General features: G+C 37.8%; 1 long non-coding RNA gene and 1 pseudogene across 1 annotated transcript in view; both read left to right on the top strand.

Annotated features, from left to right (window-relative positions):
* Positions 1 to 15849, top strand: part of LOC139081206 (uncharacterized) — a 40592-nt gene extending 24743 nt beyond the window's left edge. Inside the window, exon 2 of the long non-coding RNA XR_011536333.1 lies at positions 14361 to 15849. This is a non-coding gene — a long non-coding RNA (uncharacterized lncRNA). The remainder of the gene's footprint in view (positions 1 to 14360) is intronic.
* Positions 33 to 1698, top strand: LOC139081036 (macrophage migration inhibitory factor pseudogene; annotated as a pseudogene).
* Positions 15850 to 16201: the final 352 nt, after the last annotated feature.

Here is a 16201-nt window from a genome sequence, read left to right as displayed (position 1 = left end):
ATATTAATTTTTTTTACCATGTGCATGTAATTTTATTTTAAAACATATCATAAAAATAACTGTCAGCATTTTGAAAAGAAGCACTAGTGTACCTCCTTTGAGCACATTTGCAAAACTTGCAAAAGGAAGAATTTTTTTTGTCTTTTTAAATTTTTTCCAGCTTTATTGAGATATTATAGACATATAACCTATCTAAGTCTAAGGTGTACGATGTGACAATTTGATAGACATATATATTGCGAAATGCTAGAAAGGAGGAGGAATTTTTAAACTATTCCGGGGGCCGCAGCCAGCATGGAGGACGGTACCTGGCGGCGGTTGCGTAGCTCAGGTTTCAGGGCTGCGGCCGTGCGTGCGTGTGGCCAGCGTGTCGCTTGGTTCCTGTGCGCCAGACCCATCGTTCCTCCGCCATCATGCCAATGGTGGCGGTGGACACCCACGTGCCCCGCGTCTCCGTGCTGGATGAGTTCCTCTGCGAGTTCACCCAGCAGCTGGTGCAGGCCATAGGCAAGCCGGCACGGTCCATCACGGTGCGTGTGGTCCGGGCCAGATCATGGCCTTCGGCGGCTTGAGCGCCGTGCGCGCCCTGCAACCTGCATAGCATCAGCAAGATCCGAGATGCTCAGACCGCTCCTTCAGCAAGCTGCTGTACGGCCGGCTGGCCGAGTACCTGCGTGTCAGCCCAAAAGGATCTACATCCAATACTACGACATAAATTCAGCCAATATGGGCTAGAACGGCTCTACCGTCACCTGAGGGCCACGCCACCCCAATGCCACTGCACCAGGCCCCACCGCCTGCAGTATTCTGCCCGCCCAGCCTCCAGCGACTCCCACCTCCCTGTTGGGAGAAATGAATTGTTTGCAGACTAAATAAATAAATAGATAAATAAATAAATAAACTACTCCAGCTCTGCATGGAAAGTGACTAACACAGAAAGACCAGTTCTACTCATTGAATTTGCTAAGGCTACATTTGTGCAAATCTGGAATCCCACACTAGCTTTAACTTTTTATTTTTGAATAATTGTAGACTCACAGAAAGTTGAAAAAGCAATACATACAGTCCTATGTATCTGTCGCCAAGCCTCCCTCGATGGTGGAAATTGTAGTACAATATCAATATCAAATCCTGGAAATTGATATTGGGACAATATTGTTAACTGGACTGCAGACCTTATTCAGTTTTCATCATTTTTTACATGCATTCATTTGTGTGTGTGTATGTGTAGTTCTATACAGCTTTGTCCCATATATACATTCGTGTAACCATTACTACAGTTAAGATATAAAACTGTTCAATTATCTCAAAAGTGCTCTCTTTTGCTACCCCTTAATTTTTGTACCCCTCTGCTCATCCTTGTACCCTGGCAATGATTCATCTGTTCCCAATCTCTTTGTTTCTGGCATTTTGAGAATGTTATGTAAATGGAATCCTATACTACATAACCTTTTGGGAATTGACTTTTTCACTAGTGAAATGCCCTTGAGGTCCATCTGGGTGGTCGTGTGTATTAATAGTTCCTTTTTATTGCTGAATAGTATTTCATTAGATGGATATACCAGAGTTTGCTTATTCAGTCACTAATTAAAAGACTTTTGGCTTTGCTATTATGAATAAAGCTGCTATGAATATTCACAGACAGGTTTTTGTGTGAAAATGTTTCCATCTCTCTGGGATAAATGCCCAAGAGGCTACTTGCGAGGTCATGCGATAAATGCATGTTTAGTTTTATAAGAAACTGCCAGAATCGTTTCCAGAGCCTTACCATTTTACATTTCCACCAGCAATGTATGAAAAATCCCATTTCCCACATCTTTGGTATTACTCTTTTATGTTTTAGCCCTTCTAATGGGTGTACAGTGGTAGCTTATTGTTATTTTAGTTTGCTTTCCCTGATGGCTAATGATGTTGAACATATTTTCATGTGCTGCTTTGCCATCTGTATATCCTCTTTGGTGAAATTCTGTTCATGTCTTATGCTTATTTTCTACTTGGATCATTTGTTTATTACTGTTGAATTCTGAGAGTTCTTTATATATGCTAGATACCAATCCATTGTTGGATGTGTGGTTTGTAAGTATTTTCTCCCAGTCTGTAGCTTGTCTTTTCATCCTCTTAGTAGGGTCGGTTATAGCACGAGTGTTTAATTTTGGTGAAGTCCAGTTATAATGATTTTTCTTTTATGTATGTCATTTTTTTTGGCAACTTGCCAAAGAACTTTTTGGCAAGGTCTAGGTCCCAAAGGTTTCTCTTATGTTTTCTGCTAAAAGTTTCGTAGTTTTGCATTTTACACTTAAGTCCATGATTCCTTTTCAGTTAATTTTTGTATGCAGTGTGTGGTTCAGGTTGAAGTTAATTTTTTTCCCTATGCATGTTCAATTCTTCAAGCACTGTTTTTTGAAAAAGCTAGTCTATTGAATTTTTTTTACATCTTTGTCAAAAATCAGTGTTGCTCTGTTTCTGGGTTCTCTATTTGTTTCCTTTGATCCGTGTCTATTATTCCTCTGATATCACACTGTCTCTATTTACTGTAGCTATATAATAAGTCTTATCATTGGATAGAGTGATTCTCCCCAGTTTATCCTTCTTTTCCAAAATTGTTTTAGCTATCATAGTTACTTTGCTTTTCCTCATAAATTTTAGAATAAGCTTTTCTATATCTATGAAAAATCTTGCTGAGATTTTGATAGTAATTGTGTTAAACCTATAGATCACTTTGGGGAGAATTGACATCTTTACTATACTTAGTCTTCTGATCAATGAAAACTGTATGTCTCTCCATTCATTTAGATATTTGCTTGCTTGCTCGCATCTGTGTTTTACAAAGGAGGATATACCTGTGAAATGAGAGGATAGGTAGATTCTCAGTGATTTCATCTTGCTCTGTGAACTCTGCAGCCTCAGTTCCTTCATTTGTGGTGACAACTCCCTTATAAAGTCATTGTGAAGATTTAGAGATGCTACAGGTCTGAGTCCTGCTTCTGCCATGTTTACTTTCCTCCATTTTTTTTTTTTTTTGGCTGGGAAAGATTCACTCTGAACTGGCATCTGTTGTCAATCTTCCTCTCTTTTCTTTTCCTGGGAAAGATTTGCCCTCAGCTAACATCTGCTGCCAATCTTCCTCCCTCTCTTTTTTTCCTTCCCAAAGCCCCAGTACATAGTTGTATATTCTAGTTGTAAGTCCTTCTGGTTCTTCTATGTGAGCTGCCACCACATCATGGCTACTGACAGATGAGTGATGTGATTCTGTGCCCGGGAACCAAACCTGGGCTGCTGAAGCAGAGCATGCTGAACTTTAACCACTAGGCCATCAGGGCTGGCTCTTTCCTCCTTAATTTCCTCTCTTTAGCTTTTAGGCCCCCTGAGTCCTCATCTGTGAACCCACATGCAATAATAGTGGGACTGACTTCCAAGGGGGTGTTGTGAGGAGATGCTGTGAGAATACAAATAAAGCACCGGGAAGCCTGCCTGACACAGTAGGGGCACCATAAGAAGTGGCTGTATGAATACTGTTATATGAATGTAGTGAGGTAAAACTGTAATTTCTTCCTTTCACTGAGAGTGACTGTTGATAGAAATCAAGGAGCTAGCCTAAAGACCTGCCAGCACAAAGTAGTTAGCAGGATCTTGCTGAAGGTTTGGGACAGTGGAAGATGTTCATCGCAACACAACAGACAACAGGAAAGAGAATTTCAGAACCAAGTGGCTGCTATGACCCAACATTTATAGAATAAGAACAAGAACGTGAATGTTTGTGTTTGTGTAAAAGCGCATCTGAAAGTACACACACCAGGCTGGACTGTGAGGAGTTGGGGGAACTTTCACTTTTACTGTCTTCTCTTCTGTCTTTGAAAGCTGTTTCGTTATTAAAATGAGCATTTGCTAAACTAAACAATGTAAAATAATTTTTTAAAAGGCCAACCAATAAAAAATTTAACCAATCAGCAAATTACACAAAAGAGTCTCAGGATAGTTTCACTCAAACTTCTTTTTCATTCAGCCTTCTGCTTGGCCCTTGGGCTCCCTCGCCTCCTTGGCTTAGCAGCTCCCATCCTCCAGAGTTCCTTCTGCAGTTGTCCTTCTGCAGAGAAGTTTTGCTGCTGTTTTCCTCTAGGCTCTGGCCATCTCAGCTGGGTCCACAGAGCCTCACTCACCTCCCCAGCTAAGTAGGCATCCCTGCAGGTGTGTTCTTAACCCAAAGACAATTCCCGTTCTGAAGGGGATTACTGGGTTAGCTCTTACAAGATTTTGTTCTCTCTCCCTTCACATGGGTAAAGTAACCTAAGGCTACTGAGTTTAATGAAATTCCCTGTGAAGAGGCTAAGAGGGAGGACTTAGGTAATCTGTCGTCAAGGCTGTTCAGAATTGGAGGAGAAGCATTTGGTGCAGTTATGATAGTATTCTATGGCACAGAACTTACAATGCACCAGGCACTCTTTTAAAGAAAGTGCAAATGTTCTCTCATTTAATTCTCACCACAATTGTATGAAGGACTTCCTGTTATTGCCTCATTTTACCAAGGAGGAAGCTGAAGCACAGAGAGGTTAACTACCTCGCCCAAGTTCACATAGCTTGTAAGGGAAGGAGCCAGAGTTTCAAGAATGCCCATATCCAGTTCCTCCTCTCTCTATCCAACCGCCCAAACCCTCCACAGGCAACCTGACTGGCCACTTTTACGCAACGTACAGTATTCAGATTGGAATCACAATATCACTTCTTGAAGAACTCAACCAGTGCCTGACTCTCAAAAGCTAGATTGAGGAACATGGCTTAGTTGGTACAATGTATTAAAATGTCCTGTTGGAAACCAATTAATTTGTGATTACCTTCTTTTTCATCAATATGTTATTGAGGGTATAAAAGAAGGATTTAGGGCAGCCAAACAAAGAAGGGAGTGATGTGGTCTTATTCCATAAGAAGTGAGTGAGATTAGCCTTTTCGTAGTTGAGTACCTCAAGATGTGCTATTCGGCTAAGGTGAAGGTATAGTGGTTGGGGCTGTGGATCTAGAAGTTTACAGAAGCCTGTGTTCATCTTGAGACATTCTACCATTGGTCTTCAGCTAGAGAAGTGCCTACATCTCCTGGAAATGGATAATAAAACGTGTAGAACTGGATAATAATGAAAAATCTGCTTCTCAGCCAAGCTTTTATAATGCACCTGAAACAGTACTCAAAAGCAAATTTAAAGCCAAAGTGCAAATATTTAAAATGAAGAAAGACTGAAACTGTATGCAACAAATGTCTACTGTAATAATTTAGGTAAAGTACAAGAGAGGCTCTAATAGAGATAAGAGTAGAAATCAAATGAAGTAGAAGAAAAGAAACAATAGAAAAGTCAGTTAAACCAAAAGTAAATTTCTCCGAAAGACTAGTAAGCAACCTCTGGAAAATTTGACCCAGAATAAAGAGAAATGCACAAATTAAAAAAAAATTGAATGTGTTCTTACTGCCATTGAATTGTACACTTTAAAATGGTTAAAAGAGTGAACTTTATGTTATATGAATTTTACTCCAATAAAAAATATTTGGCGGGGCCGGCCCGGTGGCACAGCGGTTAAGCTCGCACGTTCCGCTTCTCGGCGGCCCAGGGTTCGCTGGTTCAGATCCCGGGTGCGGACATGGCACTGCTTGGCACGCCATGTTGTGGTAGGCATCCCACATATAAAGTAGAGGAAGATGGGCACGGATGTTAGCTCAGAGCCAGGCTTCCTCAGCAAAAAGAGGAGGATTGGCAGTAGTTAGCTCAGGGCTAATCTTCCTCAAAAAAAAAAATTTGGAATGAAAAAGGGGAGATATAACTATATTTAGAGTACAGAAGAATCAAACTATTTGGTATATCTAGTAATTACATTAAAATACCCCATTAAAAAAGTGTCGGAGATTCCAGATGAAACTAGCTATGCAAAATGTTGACAATTCTTGAAGCTGGATGATGGGAGCATGGGGGTTCATTATGCTGTTCTCTGTACTTTTGTGTGTTTGAAAAGTTCCATTAAAAAAGTTAAAAAACAAACTCCCAAATCATTTGAAAATTGAAGTAATTTGGTGATTTCTTAGAACTGAACTGACCTTTAAATATTACATATCAAAGTCTCTACTAATGCAGAGTTAAAGGGTATTACAAGCACATTAAGAAATGAGGAAAGACCCTGAGTATGAGCCAGTGCTACCAAAGTAGGTCATGCCATGGGCCACCTCCGTCTCCGGTTCCTGTGGGACATAGTCCTTCATTCAGCAACTCTCCTTCTAGGAATGTATCCTCAGGAAATATTTGGCCACATGTGCAAATCTGTATGTGAATGAGGATGCTCTTTCAGCAGGTTGATAACAGTGAAACATTGGAAACAAGGATATATAAGGAAGCTGATTCAATAAATCATGGTTATAAGCAAATAATTGGTTATAATGCAGATTTGAAAATCTATTTTAACTCATTGGACCTCTTTTTCCTTGTTTGTAAATGGAGAAAGCTGAAGGACGATAGAAAAAAGAGGTTGTACTCCTCAACTAGTTTTATGAGGCCAGCAAATCCTTGATACCATAATCTGACAAGAACGTTACAAGAAAGGAAAATTACAGGCTAATATCTCCTATGTACCTAAATACAAAAATCCTAAACAAAATATCAGGAAATTGAATCCCCCTAGCAATATATAGCAGTTATAATAAATCAAGACCAAATTGGATTTATTCTAAGAATGCTTGATTGGTTTATTATTAGAAAACCAAACAATATAATTTAATGTGTTGAGACAAAAATAAAAAATATATATATAATTGTCTTAATAGATACAGAAAAGGCACTCAATAAAATTAAATATCCATTGAAGATTTTAAAAACTTTAGTACATTTGGGGTGGCAGGAAACATCTTTAATCTGATAAATGATATACGAAAAACCTGTAGCCATACTTAATGCTGAATTGTTAAAAGTGGTCCTATTAAGTTCAGGAATAAGACAAGGATGTCCTCCCTCACCACTTGTTGTACTCTAGGTCCCAGCCAGTACAGTAAGGCAAGAAAAAGAAATAAGATGCACATAGATTGGAAAAGAAGAAATAAAACTTGTTTATTTGCAGATGATATGCATGTGCATGTAGAAAATCCCAAAGAAGCTACAGATAAAAACTTCTAATTATTGAGAGCGATTAGCAAAGTCAATATATAAAATCAATATCAAAAGATCAGTTATATTTCTATATACCATCAACAAGCACTTAGAAAATGAAATTTAGGGGCTGGCCCAGTGGCATAGCAGTTAAGTTTGTGTGCTCTGCTTCAGCGGCTTGGGGTTCACTGGTTTGGATCTCGGGCGTGGACCTACACACCACTTATCAAGCCATGCTGTGGCAGGCATCCTACATATAAAGTGGAGGAAAATGGGCACAGATGTTAGCTCAGGGCCAATCTTGCTCAAAAGAAAAAAAAAAGAAATTTAAACAAATATTACATTTACAATAGTGTACAAAATCAAGTACCTTGAACTAAATTTAAATAAAATAGGTGTAAAACCTTAAGCAAAAGTTATAAAGCTTTATTGACAATACCAAGTGTTTTTGAGGATGTGGAGCAACAGGAACTCTTAAACACTGATGGTGGAAGTGGCAGTTGATATGACTTTGGTAGACAGTTTAGTAGTATCTAGAAAAGCTGTTTGGGGGATCAGAATTGGCCGCCCCAAAATGTGTCTCTTTGACTTGATTATTTTTAAGAAGAAAAGACTTTGAAAGAAACTTTGACCTTCCTCTTAACTGCCGAAAAGAATTCAAGATAGAAGGCCTGTCCCAGGACAGGCCATCATCATAAATAACTCTGGGTATGGTAGGCTGGGAGGATCCTCTCCAAGCCCATTTTTATCAAAGTTCTCTCTCGGGTCACATTGCGTATAGATGGCCCAGCAAACATTTGTTTATCAAACATTTGCTTTTCCATCTCCATGTAAATTGCCTTCCTCCCCTTTGAAGTCCCAAACCACTACCCCCAACATCCTCCTTTGTCTTTAGCTGAAGATGGTATTTAAGGTGGTGGCTTCAGGCATTCTGATGAGTGACTCAGTTTTCCCCCATGTATACATGGTTTCTCCCATGTATACATGTTATTAAGCTTCATTTTATTTTCTCTTGTTATTCTGGCTCATGTCAATTTAATCCTTAGACCAGCCAGAAGGACCTAGATGGTAGAGGAATACTTCTTCCTCCCCTTCAGTTTGATGATGAGGATGGATAAAACTTCACTGGCTGGATGCCACTTGCTCCTGGACTATGCCAGCCAAGAGATCCTGGAGACCTGACAAGAGCCAGCAGGAAGTAAGAGTTCTCACCATGTCACTCTCCCAGATCTCTCTACCTGCAGGGTTCAGTGGAAGCGAGAGTGGTGAGGTTTTTTTCCTTGTCTAAATTTAGATTAGCAAGAGAAAATATTGGTGAAGCTAGCTTCTTGGACTCAGCAACTCTAGGAAATTTGGTTTGAGTACTCCTAGTTTATTGATCCTTTCCATCCCAGAGATGGTCAGTGTTTTTCCTTGTCTCTGCCTTTGTGTCTGTGTCTTGAGAGCTTGACTTTGTGAGCTTTTTGGTCTCCACCATCTGGAGAATGCACGTACTGGTGTACATCTTGGCAGCCAGTCGAATAGAGTCTTGCATCTATGGTTAAGCCATAAAAGGCTTATTGGTTTGAGTCACTATTAAGATCCTACTCATCAATGGCCAGAAGATGGATCATTTAAATTGGTAAAACGTCTAAATTGGAAAAATTTTTAGAGAGCTCTCATCATAATTGTTTTATTGGTACCTATGAAAAGACGAAATTAAAAAGAAAATGTAAAGAAAGAATGACTAGCCTTAAGAACTTAATCAAATTTAGGATCTACCAAAACCCTGTTGGTGGAACCCTGACTCAGGCTACAATTACTGAAAAAAAAAAAACACCCTTAAAGGTGTAAAGGTTGATAGGATTATAAAGGTTGGGATGTTTGAGCAAATATTACATAAAGAGGTTGTATCAACTTTGCCTGAGTGTTTTTTTGAAAATGGATGTTGTGTCTGGCTGGGAATGCTTCCTCTACCCAATATAAGACTGAGACTTGTTGATGAAATCCTAATAGAAGCTATGATTAGAGGTATAAGAGTTGATGGAATTGAGATGAAATTTTGTAGAAAAATTGATATATTTATGTGCTTCATGTGAAATGATTGCATCTCTTTTGCAGTATTATAAATTGTATTGTGGGGATAGACATTGTGTCTCACTGGGGGAAACATTCCCCCAGTATTGATATTGTAAGACAGCGTATAAATCTGCCCTTCAGACAATGACAATGTTAATTAAACATGCTAAAGGAAGTCCATAGGGTTGCCTCAGTCCACACAGTATGAGATAAAAACTGGAGGCTAATATCAGGTGCTAATAAAAGAGATAATAAAAGCCCTCCCACCAAGGTAAATTGGCCTAAGGTTAAATTGTACACTTAGAAAGAGGGCCTTTGTTAAACACTTTGTGCAGAATTTTAAAGGTTTGGCACATTGTTCTAAAGTTTTAAAGCAATAGCTGTGGAGTCTTTGTGTATGTGTGTCTGTATGTATGTTATATATGTGTGATATTTTACCTCTAGATGGTATAATTTCTAAGAGAGCTCTCTTTAATTGGCTTAAAGTAAGAAATTATATAAATTATTTCTAAATGTAATAGAAACTAAACCAAATGTTTTTCAAGTTAACATGATATAAAATAATCTTGGGTGAATGAAAGCTTGTTGAAGTTTGTGGTTTGATTAAAATAGTCATCTCTACAGGATTATCAGCATTGGATACGATGCAGACATGCAGCCTGGGTTTACTAGTCAAATAAACTCATGTTGTCCCTGTTACTAATTTGTTAGCAAAATAATAATTTAAAATGATAAGCTAATTTGGTCTAATGTCTTATGAAGTTTTCATGGGTTATCTAAACATAATTGTGGAGAGAAAATTATTTAGATATAAGAGATAAGAGTTTATAGATAATTATAAGCAATATAATGATTGCTTTTAGCAATCATTATAGTTTATGCCATGTGTACTTAAAATAACTTCCAAAATCTCTTTGGTCACTTGAAACTTTGAAGTTTTGCTAGGTTAAATTAAATAATAGAAAATTCATGGAATATCTAGGTCATTTCCAAATAAGATAAAATATTAGATATTAGTTACTAAATATAGGTTTATCTACTTTTGGCTTCTTTTTTTTTAACATATATATTTTCTTTCTTTTTTTTTCTTAAATATTGGCACCTGAGCTAACAACTGTTGCCAATCTTTTTTTTTTTTGTCTGCTTTATCTCCCCAAATCCCCCAAGTACATAGTTGCATATCTTAGTTGCAGGTCCTTCTAGTTGTGGCATGTGGGATGCTGCCTCATCGTGGCCTGATGATCAGTGCCGTGTCCGTGCCCAGGATCCAAACCAGTGAAACCCTGGGCCGCTGAAGCAGAGTGCTCGAACTTACCCACTTGGCCACAGGGCCGGCCCCTACTTTTTGCTTCTTATTACAGAGAAACTAAAAGATGTTTTAGTTTAAGTCTATTAGTAAACGTGTCTTGTATTTAATTAAAAGATTGTACAATGAAGTAGCATGTTTCTAGAAATTATAAAAGGTATTTATAAACTTTCTAAGCCACAGAATGCTAATGTAAAAGACAGTTCGTAATTGTTTACTTCTTAGTTTTTACTTAAAAATTAAGGTTTCTAAGGGTTAGAAATTAATATATGTGATTAAAGCTACTAAAAATTAATAAGGAAAACATCTTAGTATTGAAGAAAAGCAAGATGTATGATTTCAGTAATAAAAAAGAGATATTTTTGTTAAAAAGGTTATAAAAGGTTTGTAAAAGAAAAACCTCTAAGAGTTTTGTGTATGGTCAAGTTGGCCAAGATTGAAGTGAATTTAACTAAGCAAATGTGTTTTAATATAAAAAATATGCTGATTCAAAATTAGAATTTGTTTTTTTCTCTCTCAAAAGGATAATTTTCTTAAACTTTTTGTCTGCTCTTGATAAAGAAATTATGAAGAGTTTTTCTGTGAGTAATCTACCTTAAGAGTAGGGATTTTATATTTTATCAAAATAAATTTCCAAGGCAAGGGAAAACAGGATTGAAACAAAAAAAACCCCACCAGTTGGGAAAAAATATTTACAAGTTATATATCTAACACAGGGTTAATCTCCATAATATATAAAGAACTCACACAGCTCAACAACAAAAAATCAAACAACCCGATCGAAAAATGGGCAGGGGACATGAACAGACATTTCTCCAAAGAAGATATATGGGTGGCCAATAGGCACGTGAAAAGATGCTCCTCATCACTAATCATCAGGGAAATGCAAATGAAAACTACACTAAGATGTCACCTTACACCTGTTAGAATGGCAAAAATAACCAAACCAAAAAGTGACAAGTGTTGGAGAGGTTGTGGAGAAAAAGGAGCCCTCATACACTCTTGGTGGGAATGCAAACTGGTGCAGCCACTATGGAAAACAGTATGGAGATTTCTCAAAAAATTGAAAATAGAAATACCATATGACCCAGCCATCCCACAACTGGGTATCTATCCAAAGAACTTGAAATCAGCAATTCCAAAAGTCCCATGTACCCCTGTGTTCATCGCAGCATTATTTACAATAGCCAAGACATGGAAGCAACCTAAGTTCCCATCAACTGATGATTGGATAAAGAAGGTAGTGTATATATATACAATGGAATACTACTCAGCCATAAAAAGGGATAAAATCATCCCATTCACAACAGCATGGATGGACCTTGAGGGTATTATGTTAAGTGAAATAAGCCAAATAGAGAAAGACGAACTCTGTATGACTCCACTCATAGGTGGAAGTTGAACATATAGACAAAGAGAACTGATTGGTGGTTACCAAGGGAAAGGGGGCATGGGGGGAGGGCGCAAAGGGTGAAGTGGTGCACCTACAACATGACTAACAATAAGGTACAACTGAAATTTCACAAGGTTGTAAACTATCATAATCTTAATAAAAAGTTAAAAATAAATAAATAAATTTCCAATATTGTTTTCCATCAGGTCTTTAATCACAGGCACTAAAGTTTTTCTTACAGCTATTTAATTTTCTTCATTTGCCTGAAAATCTTTCTCACCGGGGTTAAATGGATAACTAAGCATTGTTTCATAGGACCTATGATTTTATGTGGGTAAATGTTATTGATATAAGTGTTTTAAAAATTATATAATATTCCTAAAATTCTGACCTGTGCTGATTATCAGTCATAATTCTAATTATTATCTTAAAGTGTTGTATGTCACAGAAATAACCAAATTTCTTTGTCAATTGCCATTTTTAAGTCTTTTTTCATTTACAGACAGTTATTTTACTCTGATGCTTTTGGAAGTATGTTTCATCTTCAGAGGGCTTCATGGAAAGGACTCTGACACTTACTCTAGAATATAGGTTTCTGATAAACTTTCAGATCATAAACTGAACTGAGTAAGAAATTACAAAAGTCTAATGGAGAAACTAAGGACTTCATGAAACTACTGATAGAAGATTAAGATTAAGAGTTGGGGGCTGGCCCTGTGGCAGAGTGGTAAAGTTCATGCACTCTGCTCCGGTGGCCCAGGGTTTCGCCAGTTCGGATCCTGAGCATGGACATGGCATCGCTCATCAAGCCATGCCGAGGCAGCATCCCACATGCCACAACTAGAAGGACTCACAACTGAAAATACTCAGCTATGTACCTGTGGGGCTTTGAGAGAAAAAGGAAAAATAAAAAATCTTTAAAAAAAAAAAGAGTTGATTACATGGGACTGAATGAACTGATGAGGATGATTATAATTTTTATGACTTTTCGTTTGAAATATTGCTGGTTTTTTTTCCTCAGGAAGATTAACCCTGAACTAACATCTGTTGCCAGTCCTCCTGATTGTTTTGTTTGAGGAAGATTAGCCCTGAGCTAACATTCGTGCCAGTCTTATTCCACTTTATATGTGGGTCACTGCCACAGCATAGCTAATGAGTGTTGTAGGTCCGTGCCCGGTATCCACACCTGTGGACCCGTGCCTCTGATGGCAAGCATGCCAATCACTCACCATGGAGCCAGCCCTTTGCTGATTTTTTTTAGTGTTTTGTTTTTTTCAAAATTAAGGAAATCTTTTTCTCTTAAGCTAACTATGATTTATAACAATTTGGTAAATTATACTTTTGTAAGCAGAATTGAAACATTTATCTTTTTCTCCTTACCTGATCCCTCCCAAATTTGGAAATCTTAATGAGTGAATATTCTTATTTTCATGGCAATATAGTTATTTGCATAAGTTCAACAAGAATCTGTTCTCCTTATGACAAGACACAATTGGAACATTGGTTATATTACCAAGGCTTTGACTGGAATGTCATAAATTTGAGAAAAACATGCATAGACTTGGGTATGACCAAAACAGCTTTAAGGGACAAAAACTGACTTTATGAAACAAATAAAGCCACTTGAAAATATTGACCTGTTACCTTGCTTATAAGATTCCCAGCAGGCTTACCAGGTGAGTAAAGAATGTCACTTCCCAGGCAGGTGCAAGAACCTCAGGATATTTTGGGGACCTAGAGAAGAGAGGAATTCACCCAAATCTAAAGGTATTACAGTCAGAATCTGATGACAAGTCCTCAGCTTAACTTTCCTGGCCTGAAGAGGCCTATAAAGTTCAATCAGAGATTCCATATGAAAAATTCCAGCAAAGTGGATTTAAAAAAGCCTGTATGATCAATTGCTGTTTTTACTGTACTTATGTATATAATTGGGACAACTTTTATTGAAAGTAGACTTATTTTCCAAGCCAACTAGTCTTAATTTGGCTATCTTTGGTAAAAATGAGGGCGATTTTAAAGAGAAAAGTTGTTTCAGTAGAAACTATAATACACAATGGTAGATATAAGATTCTAGTACTGTTGATTGTCTTTGAAGTTTTGTTTCTACCTGTAAACTGGACTGGATCCTGAATTCATGTAGTTTCCTGAAACATCTGCCTACAGATCTCCAGACTAACATTTTCAATTTTATTTTCATCATTTTCATTTGAATTGAGAACTGAAACCACCCCTGTTCCTGAAGCCCTGCAAACTGAAGCTAGGCAACTTGATATAAACTTAAGAGAACTTACCATGATATCATGCCTGTTGCCATGTAAGCTACTAAAGAGATACCTGAATGCCCAATGATATCATCAGAGACATTTCAAACTGCAAAAGATGCTTCGACCCTGACATCTAGAAGTCTTCTTGACTGTCTATCCCCTAGACTCAGAAACTGGTTTATAATTTGCTCAAACCAGTAACTTTGTTTTTCTGTTTGTTTCCATAGAAATTCTTCTTATTAAATACCTGGTTGCTGCTTACACAATATTGGCCTAACTTTGGGAGCCCACCTGCATCACTGTCTGAAATGAAGTTAACTGGACTGATCTATTATCAAGACCAAAAGACGCACTCAATGAGATGGAACAATCTACCCACTCAGCTTCTGGACTGTGAAACTTCCTAAAGTTTCAAAGGTGGGACTGTGGACAATCAGAATTGGCCACCCCAAAATATGTCTCTTTGGCTTGATTATTTTTAAGAACAAGAGACTCTGAAAGAAACTTTGACCTTCCCCCTAATTGCCTAAAAGAATTCAAAATGGAAGGTCTATCCCAGAACTGGCCATCACCATAGATAACTCTGGGTATGGTAGGCTGGGAGGATCTTCACAAAGCCCATTTTTATCAGAGTTCTTTCTTGGGTCACATTGTCTGTAGATGGCCCAGCAAACATTTGTTTATCAAACATTTGCTTTTCCATCTCCATGTAAATTGCCTTCCTCCCCTTTGAAGTCCCAAACCACTACCCTCAACATCCTCCTTTGTCTTTAGCTGAAGATGGTATTTAAGGTGATGGCTTGAGCCATTCTGATGAGTGACTCAGTTTTCCTGGGTTTCTCCCATGTATACATGTTGTTAAACTTCATTTGATTTTCTGCTGTTATTCTGGCTCATGTCAATTTAATCCTTAGACCAGCCAGAAAGACCTAGAGTGTAGAGGAATAGTTCATCCTCCCCTTCAGCTGAAAATACACATACTCTGTGAACCAGCAGTTCTACTCCTAGATATATACCCTATGCATACACATGTGCACCAGTAGACCAGAAAAAAGATGTTCGTAGCAACATTTTTCATAATTGCCCCAAACTGGAAACAGCCTAAAAGTCCATCAACAATAGAATGGATAAATAATTTCTCGTAAATTCGTAGAATGGAATGCTATAATGCAACGTTGAAAATGATGAACTAATGCTACATACATCAATGTTGAATCTCAGAAACATAGTTGTAAGGGAAATGAGCCCGATACAGAAGGATACATGCATTATAGTTCTATTTATATAAAGTTCGAAAACAGTTGTATTTGGGGATTCCTATTTGAGTCGTAAAGCTCTAATGAAAAGCAAGAAAGTAATAGCGATACTGTCATGACAGTGGTTTCTTTTAGGGGAGAGGAAAGAGGTTGTGATTGGGCAGGGGCTCACAGGTATTTCGGAAGTTCTGACAATGTTCTATTTCTTGATGTTTGTGGTAGTTTCCTTTATAATAACTTATTAAGCTGTATATTTACATTTTGTGCATTTTCTGTTTTTTTTTTTCCCCCTTAAGTAAGAATGTTTTCGAACCTGGAGATAATATTAGGATCTCGCTCAGGGTTTATTGTAAGAATGAAATGAAACCATGTAGAGCTCTTAGAATATGCCTGGCACTTTGTGAGACCTTAATAAACGTTAACTATCCAAACACAATAAAAGTTTGATGTTATTACTGTTTTTATCTGTTGCCAGTATTTCTCAGTTTGCAGTTTGTCTTTTATTTCTGTTAATGCTATCTTCTGAGTTATTGGTCTTTCCTTTATAATTTCTTTCATCACTCTTAACCATAGAAAGACTTTTCCAATCCAGAGATTTAATATTTATTTTCTTGCAGTTTTAAAAGGGGTTGCTTTTTTTTTTTTTTTTTAAGATTTTATTTTTTCCTTTTTCTCCCCAAAGCCCCCTGGTACATAGTTGTGTATTCTTCGTTGTGGGTTCCTCTAGTTGTGGCATGTGGGACGCTGCCTCAGCGTGGTCTGACGAGCAGTGCCATGTCCGCGCCCAGGATTCGAACCGACGAAACACTGGG

Source organism: Equus przewalskii, chromosome X, assembly GCF_037783145.1.
Source record: "Equus przewalskii isolate Varuska chromosome X, EquPr2, whole genome shotgun sequence".
NCBI lineage: Eukaryota > Metazoa > Chordata > Mammalia > Perissodactyla > Equidae > Equus > Equus przewalskii.
Note: the sequence above shows the minus strand (reverse complement) of the source record. Positions and strands in the feature narration are given on the sequence as shown.